Source organism: Scardinius erythrophthalmus (assembly GCF_964197995.2).
Source record: "Scardinius erythrophthalmus genome assembly, chromosome: 10".
NCBI classification, from domain to species: Eukaryota; Metazoa; Chordata; class Actinopteri; order Cypriniformes; family Leuciscidae; genus Scardinius; species Scardinius erythrophthalmus.
This window is the reverse complement of record NC_138230.1, coordinates 37,190,287-37,197,235: the sequence shown is the minus strand read 5'-3', so window position 1 is coordinate 37,197,235 and position 6,949 is coordinate 37,190,287.

Sequence of the window (6,949 nt, the reverse complement as noted above, 5' to 3'; positions counted from 1 at the left end):
ATGAAATGTCACAGGAGTGATTTATCTCAAGCTAACTATAATTCTTTTATTGGCTTTTTAAAGCGCCCACATTCCATGAACGGCAAATCCTCTTGTAATAACCTACAGCCCTAAGTGACGGTAAGAGAATAGAAAATCCGGCTCACATCCTCTCGTTTCCAGTGCCTGAAGGACAGATGAGCATTCGGATAAGATGTACAATGAGCCGTGAGGGCCATAGACTCACCAGGCGTGAATCATTCACAGGAGAAATAGTGTTTCATTTAGGAAATGTGCTCCTTTTTATTGAGCGCGTCCTTTATTGAAACCAAAGACATTCATTCTTGAGACATTAAAGGAATGTTTTCTGGCTTCAGTTCAACTTAAGTTGAATCGACAGCATCTGGGACATGCTTTTGATAACCACAGAAAATAATGAAGACTAAAATGCTAAAAATACTCAGGAAGTACTTTTTTGAAGTATAGCTGCAAGACTTAAACATAATGTTAACATGGTGTAATAGAATCACTTGCTAACTTGGTTTTCGCAAGGGTTATATGCATTTTGTCAACCTATCATGACGGTAAACACTGTAAATTTTCTATTATATGTACGAGAACACCAAAAACGGACACCACGTGAACACTATACTTCCAAATACTGACTGTTTTGGAAGTGTAGCTGCAAGATGACAAACAACATTAACACATTGTGTAAAATAAGAACTTGCTAACTTGGGTTTTTGCAAGGTTATATGCAATTTGCCAACTTGTCATGGTAGTAAACCCTGTACAAGAACACCAGAAAACAGTTATTTGTTATTTCAGCTGCACACATTAACATGTTCATAAACTCAGTAGCCTACATGAACACCTTGGAAAAATCCCCATACTTGACCAATGCCAAGCCGTGTTCAACATCTAGTGCAGGGGTCGGCAAATAACTTTGGCCGCGGGCCAATTTTTTTTTTAGCCAGTAGATGGCGGGCCAGCTACACGGAGTAGGGATACAAATTAAACCGCTTAAAATACACTGTATTCACCCGCTTTATATCCCGACCTGACGGGTCCGCAAAATTTAGATCTCATTTCCAGAATCTCACATTCAAATGTCTCTAACGGAAAGAGAGAGATTAAGTAGCCTATAACAATTATAAATGCTATACAAAAATTGTGTTCGAGTCAATATAAATATTATTTTAACATTGTACTGTCAGCAGAGAAAAAATGTCACAGAAAAAAATAATGAAATATAAATAACAAATAAATATCAAATCACTCAAGCAACATAAATGAAAACCATATTGCCCTACTGACAAATGAAGTAGGCTATTTTCTGCCAAACTATTTCAAACATCCTTGCATAAAAAAGAATGTTGTTGACTTACAATGGTTTCAGTACCAAACAGCTCATCAGAGCTAGGTGTAACTTACAGGTGGTCAGAATGAAGTGCGGATGCGCTGTCAAAAGATGTCGGGAGTGGGCTATTGTCAGTCAGACCGCCCGCTTCGTCCAAACTAGGTACACCAGAGTTCTGACCGCTACCGTCTATATAGGCTACTTTAAAATAGAGTCCTGCACGGGTTAGGGTACCCGACGGGTCACCCGCAAATTTTGCTCAAACGGGCGAAAAATATCCAACTGTGTCGCATACCGGTGCGGGTCGGGTCGGACACGGGGGAAACACGGGTTTAAAACAATCACATTCAAACGTAAAAAATATGTGCATATTTTTAGGAACACATCTACAAAAATATGCCTGTAGGCTATTTCAAGTTTATAAAATAATTTAAAATCCACATAAGTTTATTTGTGTGCCCACGCACCACACCCTCCCAGGATCTATAACGTTACCTAGGTTACTCTCACTTTTAAAAATTCATCATAACCGCGCGCGCGATCTGCTTGCAGTCGTCGAGATGGATGCTGAGGAGTTGAAGAAAAGAATAGCTAGTGGAGATTGTAAAGTTGTCGACAATAGTCATCAAAAATCAAGTCCAGTGTGTGGGAGAAATGTGGAGTTATCAGAAGAAAATATTGTGAAAGGCTTTGCTGCATGCATTTTCGTGTTGGATAGCCGCAAATGTGGAACTTCATCGCAGGAAGCACGCAGATAACTGTGGTAACAAAGCAGTTCTATCGAACAGTATTTTTCAAATTTAACACTTAAGTATGTGTGGTGTGCAGCGCGTGTTTGAACCCAAAATTGTCAGATGTAGGCGCGCGGCCATGGCTTTTCTCAAGTAGCCTAAGAGTTTTGTGCAGCATTTAGTGCAAATATTTTTTTTTATCAGGTAGCCTAATACATATTATTTATCAGTGTGTTATACCCGAATAAATAATAATGAAAAAAAGTTCAAAAGTCGGACTGTAAGCGAATGAGACTTACAGGAGAGCATGATTGCTATTCACACCCGTATTAAAATGGCTGTAATCTGTTACCACAATAGTAGGCTACTTGATCTGTTTAAAATGATTTAATTGGTATATGTCTGCTATAGGTGTTAAATTAAAATTCAACATTAAAATTCGTTTAAACCTGTAATTCATTTTTTCTATTTTTGATCTGAGCGCACAATCAGAAAATCAGAAAACGAGTCGTTATTCGTTTTTTCATTTTAGTTCAGTAAATAAATAATGGAAAAACAAGGTTTTTTTATTTTTGTTTTTAATTAAAAAAAAAAAAAAAACGATTGAACGAATGATACGCGGGGCCTATTTGTAACCCGTTAATGTAAAATAAAAATAGGCTGATTTAAAAAAAAAAAAAAAAAAACGGACTTCCAAAATAATCCGGCGGGCCAGAAAATATTGCTGGCGGGCCAGTTTTGGCCCGCGGGCCGCCTATTGCCGACCCCTGATCTAGTGGAAAACCTTCCCATGTGTCAAAATGATTTTCTGTGGTAAACTTTAACATTTCTTAACTTTATCTGTTCTTTTGACGCAATTCACTGCGTTCTATTTTGAGGACACCCGCTGGCCCATTTCTGTGTTGTGCTGTTGTGAGAAGTGAAAAGGTCTCTATGTCCTGTCTAGTACTGACATGTTAAATATTTGAGCACTTGATGGAATGGGAAAGCTGACTGTGACATGAAGGCTTCATCCTCCACCATCCAGTTTGGCATGAAGTCCCTGCACGCTCAATAATTCATTATACTGAACGTACAGAAGCACTCGTGACAGATTCATCCGCCTTGCCTTTCTGTTTGTTTTATGATTGTGTAAAAGTGTGTGTGAGAGAGATCAAAACATGGGCTCACTGAAAACTACACTGCGCAATCATGTCATTTGAAAAGAAAGTTTCGTTTTGCCATTATTTACTCACCCTCACGTCATTGTAAACCTGCATGTGGCTCTCTGGAATGCTTCATTCTCAGCATCCAACTGTCTGATATAAGCAACACTGTAATATATCTGTCTGCTCTCTTGTTTCAATCACATAGCCTACAACTGGCGCTATGCAGTCTTAATTATCGATTGTCGTGAAAATAACAACCGCATATTAGTCCCTTTCAGGAAAGTCTGTTCACTCGGCGGCCATATTTGCAACGCCTCCAGGCAGCTATTTCGGGCATCCAAGACCAAGTCCTATCTATTTGAATAGGGCCTGAAATCTCAAAAACTGCTTGTGGAACTCACAATTAAATAACATATTTAAAATCAGCAACAAAATCTGACATAAACTGTCCCATAAAGTTGTTTCTTATGCTCAAATAGCGCTAAAAAGCTATTTTTTAGGCTAGACCAGCCAATGCGCATGTGCAGTCCTAAGCTCGAGCCTCACCGGAGAGACGCAATGACTTTACCAATCAGTGATTGGCTCTTTTACTTAGAAGACGTGACGTATTCCGCCATGTTGCACGTAGCAGTTTCTCCCATTCATAACTAGTTTTTGATATTAGTCAACATGAAATGTACTTTTTTAATGGAATATTGCAGTATTTCTTATAAATGATCCGTGCACGTAATTATTTACCCCCCAATCAATTCCCAACAAATCAAGTCCCACCCTATTTTTCTTGTTCCACATGGAAATGTCAAAAGACAGAAAAGACTATCGCAACTTCCATTTCATGCCGAACTTAATGATTACTGTATGTAATAGTGTGTGTAATACCAAAGACATTATGTAGAGTCTTAAAGGGACTTTGGTACTGCTGCAGTGTTCGCCTTGTTGCTAGGCTGACTGTTAAGCAAAGAAGGCCTATTATAATCGACTAGTTCTTAGCTGAAGCTTTACAGTAAAATTTAAAAATACTTACAACTCAATTCTTATCCACATTTATTTGGTTAGTAGCGCCATATTTAATATTTGAACAGGAATGAAAATGAGGCTGCGGGATAGAGGTGTGTTCAAGTTGTTCAGCTGACGAAACATCTTTCCAAAAACACGTTTTTAGTAGACAAAAATGATATTTTGTGTACATGTTGCTACTCCGACTAAGATCTATTAACAGGAAGATCACAGTTTGTTTTCATACTGTATTCTTTAACATAAAATGACACATTTTGAAGAATGTAAATGTTTTTTTTTTTCATAATAAAGGGATCTGAAGAAAGTAATACAGAATTGGACCAACATGAAGGAGAGTAAATTATAGAATATTACAGTTTTTCTCAGTCGCTTTGGTGCATTTCTCATAACACTATTTACATTTGCACAACAGTTAATGCAGTTCTCAAAACAATTAGTACAAACTGCAAAACCTAGTTGATGACCTGCAAAAGCGTGTCACTTGCTCAAAATGGATAGCCCATTCCTCAAAAGCAAGTATTCATGTCAATAAAAGTGTCAGTGTCAACAAAATAAAAAGTCCTGACACCATTGTTTATGAACAAGATAGTCAAATGGCTTAGTCATGTTTTCATTACGACAGTTTACTCTGTAAATGTTTTCCAATGCAAAAAAGTCAGATCTTGGTGACACTACCTGAAAATGCTCAATACAGCACTAAATACTATTTGCACAGCCATTTGAAAAATACAGTAAAGTTACACATTACTGTATTTATGAGGTAACTGAGTACAAGACACTGAATATATGTATGTTTCACATTTTTACTGCATATGCTCTTTGCAATTCTAATTTGTTCACAGCATTGTGCAAAAGAAAAAAATACACCCTTATTTACAACAAACATAAACTCCCTTTGGGTAGAGCTGTGCACAACTGTACACAATATTGCAGTAGGCCAATATACTGTATTGGAACTGAACATACAACATACATAGGACTGTAATCATTCATGCACATCCAGACGTTCCTCTCTGTCTGGTCACATAATTTAATCTACATCACAGCGAATATCATCTCTTGCTCAATTGCAAATTGTTCAATTTAGGAGACTTTTCAGGATTTTTTTTTTTTTTTAAATGACAGATTTTGACAACTAGTTCAACATTTTTGTATGTAATGACTCAAGCAATGAAATGAGGACTATTAGTTTTATATGGAATGACTATTCAGCATTCACAAGTATAGTTAATTTTGACTGACATGACATAAGCAAATGATAATGTTATAAAACAGCAGAGAGTTGTATGAAAGCAATTGATGCATGTCCAAAAGCATTTGCAATTTGTTGGGAGGAATGAGAAACTGCTACTATGATGTGCACAAATGACTAAATGTTGTGGAGGTTGAACTAACTGTTGTGCAAATGTAAATAGTGATGTGAGAAATGCACCAAAGCGACTGAGAAAAACTGTAATTTGTGACTGAACTTTCACTTTTTAAGTAGATTTTGGTGTATTTCCTGTCTTTATTTCCAAACAAGGTGCTTGATAAATAATGAAAATAGAATAATTTAAATTATTTTATTAATAAAACATTTTTTGCAATAATTTATTAAAAATGTTATGATTTCCATGCAGTTTAAAGGTACAAGAAATATGAAATGAACACATCCACTTTGATTTGTTCAAGAGCTCCTGTGTGTCTGTGTGTGTGCCAGTGCAAACACACGGGACGGTACCGCAGTGGAGCACACAAGTGTACACTTCCAAAAAGCACTGTATAGAAAAACAAAACAACAGATTTGTGGAGTTCCTCTTTTTTTTGTTCTTTTTTTTTGTTTTTTTTTGTTCTTGATGGGCAGTGATGAGTTTTCCGAACTCAAAAGAGATGATCAATTCAAAAAATTCTAAAAAAAATAAAGCAAAAGGACCAAAAAAAAAAAAAAAAAGAGCAGTAAGTCTTCCAGCACAGAATAAATAGTTTGTATAGCAATGTGTAAACTTGTAGACAGCACGTTTTCACACAGTGGCAAACAGACATACACGCTCACTGCTAACATTCTGTCTTTTTAACGTCATTTGTAACACCCCCCACTATCATTGTATTGTACCTCTACAGAAAAAAATAAGTTGTTTACATTATATACATTAGAAGTTGTTCATTCTCCTGGGGTGATGACAAGGCCTTGCTATTGTTTGTTACATGATGCAAAGATAGACCAGTTGACACCAGAATACACATGGAGTCCAGCCCAAAATTTTCACAAATCTTGTAGACTGAATTCATGAATCTCTTTGCACAAACGACTGTTTTCTTGCTTTAGAAGAACACAACACTTAGATCATTTTCAGTTTTTTTTTAAGGTAAAATCACAGATTTAAGTGACCAACAAATCAGCTCTTCACTTCATTTCCAAGGTTATTGCCAAGATGGTCATAAACAACCAGATGTGCATTCAACAGACCATGATGCGTTCTCAAAAGCAACACATTAACGGGTTAACCTTGTGTTTCGCTTGATTCACAAACACATGCACACACAGTGATTTGAATCCACAGTATAGAACATATCCAAAAAAAAAAAAAAAAAAAAAATCATATATTGCACTACCTTGTATCTCATTATCCAGTTTTTGTGTTTTTCCAGTGATTTCCTTCAAACGAGACTGTCACAAAGTCACTTTTCCCATAACGGTAATGACATGTTTACATAGACGGATCAGTGCTTACCAT